At 41.2% G+C, this 2,580-nt stretch overlaps 1 pseudogene; it reads right to left on the bottom strand.

Moving 5' to 3' along the window:
* The window catches only part of LOC110322011, a 3,873-nt pseudogene extending 3,379 nt beyond the window's left edge, over positions 1-494 (bottom strand).
* Between the last annotated feature and the right edge of the window lie 2,086 nt (positions 495-2,580).

Raw genomic sequence — 2,580 nt, 5'->3', positions numbered from 1 at the left:
TAGGGGAACAGAGGTGGGGGTAGGGGTATGGGAATCTTTCGGGATAGCATTTGAAATGTAAATAAAGAAAATAATAAAAAAAAAAATTTGGTTTTATCATGGAATATCTTGGTTTCTCCATCTATGATGACTGAGAGTTTTGCTGGGTATAGTATCTCTGTCTGGCATTTGTGTACTGTAGCCTTTTTATGCATTTATGGTCATATCTTTCTTTAGGTTTGAAAGCTTTCTTCTATAATTTTGTTGAAGATGTTTTCTGGTACTTGAACTAGTAATCCTTACTCTCTTCTATTCCTATTATTCTTAGGCTTGTTCTTTTCATTATTCCCTGGATGTATTAGATGTTTTGAGTGAGGAATTTTTTTATATTTTGTATTTTCTTTGACTGTTTTTTCAATATCGTCTATGGTATCTTCTATACCTGAGATTTTCTCTTCTATCGCTGTATTAAGTTGGTGATCTATAGCTCTTGACCGCTTTTGTAGGTTTTCCATCTCCAGGGTTGCCAGCATTTGTGATATTTTTATTGTTTCTATTTCTATTTCCAGGTCTTGGACCTAATTTTTCTTTTCAGTTCACTCACCTGTTTGATTGTGTTTTCCTGTATTTCTTTAAGGGGAATTATTTATATCCCCTTAAAGGCCCCTGTCATCTTCATGAGATCGGATAGGTCAGAATCTTCCTTTTCAGGTATGTTAGGGTATCCAGGATTCTAATGGTGCCAAATTACATTGGCTTCTGTTGCTTATCTTCTTGTGTTTGCCTCTTACTATCTGGTTATCTCTGCTGTTAACTAGCCATGGTGAAGATCCTCAACAGGTGACTGCTCTGTGGCATGGTGACCTATTTCTTGGCCATGGGTGGTTTCTTAGTCATTGTTCTATTGTTGAGAAGAGACAGTATTACTAAAACAACTCTTGTAAAAGAAAGTGTTCATCTGGGGCCTTGTTTACAGTTTCAGAAGTTTAGTCCATTATTACCATCACAGGGAGCGTGGAGGCGTTCGAGTGAGGAGAAGCAACTGAGAGCTACATCTTGATCTGAAGTCCCAGAGAGAGACTCTAGGTTTAGTATGATTTTTGAAACCTCAAAGCCCATCTCCAGTGACTCACTTCCTCCAACAAGGCCACTCCTCTTAATTCTTTTCACACAGTGCCACTCCCTAATGACTAAGCACTCAAACGCATGAACCAATGAGAACCAAACTATTCTTATTCAAACCAACACAGGTAGGCATCTGTAGTCACCCCCTCCAAGCCCCAGGGGTCATTGCTGAAGAGGAAGAAGGGCCAGAAAGAATGTAAGAGAGAGAAGAAGTGCTGGAGTGTATTGTAACAGTTTGCTCTGAAACTGACCCATTTCATGCAGCAGGGATGCTCCCTAAGCAGTAAGGTGAACAACTCAAAATAGATTCTGGAGGTCTCTGAAACTAACTGGATTCACTAAGATTTGCTCTCCAGGAGTTATACAAACCAATCAGCAAAGAAGACTCTGAGACAGGAGTACTTCCTGGAAAATGTTTAGATGGGAATCATTTAGTAAAAGCACTTTAACCTGTTGAGCTCTCTGCTGGGCTGTTCAGTATATTCCTGGTTCCCAGCTTTTCTCACAAAAGTGAGCTCTCACCAGTGCTGATTTGGGCTTTGGTGATACAGCTGCCATTGAGTCATTTCTGCTCCTGTAAGTGACCCTTTCAAATGAATTGGTTCACAAAGTTGGACTTTGGTGGTATCCATACTATGATCTACTGTGGGATACATATATGGTTTGAGTAGATGTGTATATTTTGTGTCTCCCCAAGATAGAGGAAATCATCATTAAGTCAATTTCCCATACATTTATAATAAAACCCCCAATGTTTCAAATGGAATAAATATATTACACAAATCAGATTCACTAGACCCCTTCCCTGTCAGGGTAAGCTATCAAAGCTGAATCCTTCTCTGACACAGCTGAGTCAAGCTGCAAAAGAGATTCTTAGAAAGCTTTCTCTGATGGATGATTGGAGCAGATACAAAGACCCACAGCCAAACATTAGTTGGAGCCAGGGGAACCCCAAGGAATGGGATCAAGGCAGGGCTGTAGGAGCAGGAGAAGCTGAGGACATCAGGAGAACATTGCCCACAGAATCAACTAAACTGGAAGGGTTCATAGAGCTCACAGAGACTGTAGTGGCAATCACTGAGCCTGCATGGGTCTACTCTAGGTCCTCTGCATACATATTGTGGTTGTTTAGCTTGAGTTTTTGTGAGGTCTCGAACATAGGGAGTAGGAGATGTATTTGATTCTTTTGCCTGCTCTTGGGACCATTTTCCTCCCACCTAGTTGTCTCTTTCAAGCTGTTATCTGAGAGTTTGTACCTAGTCTTGGTGCATCTTGTTATGCTGAGTTTGATCAATATCCTTGAGATGCCTACTCTTTTCTGAAGGGATATGAAAAAGTAGCAGGCCGGGCATGGTGGCAATGACCTTTAATCCCAGTACTTGGGAGGCAGAGGCAGGTGGATTTCTGAGTTCAAGGCCAGCCTGGTCTACAGAGTGAGTTCCAGGACAGCCAGAGCTACACAGAGAAACCCTGTCT

This window comes from Mus pahari, chromosome 5 (assembly GCF_900095145.1).
Source record: "Mus pahari chromosome 5, PAHARI_EIJ_v1.1, whole genome shotgun sequence".
Taxonomy (NCBI): domain Eukaryota; kingdom Metazoa; phylum Chordata; class Mammalia; order Rodentia; family Muridae; genus Mus; species Mus pahari.
Note: the sequence above shows the minus strand (reverse complement) of the source record. Positions and strands in the feature narration are given on the sequence as shown.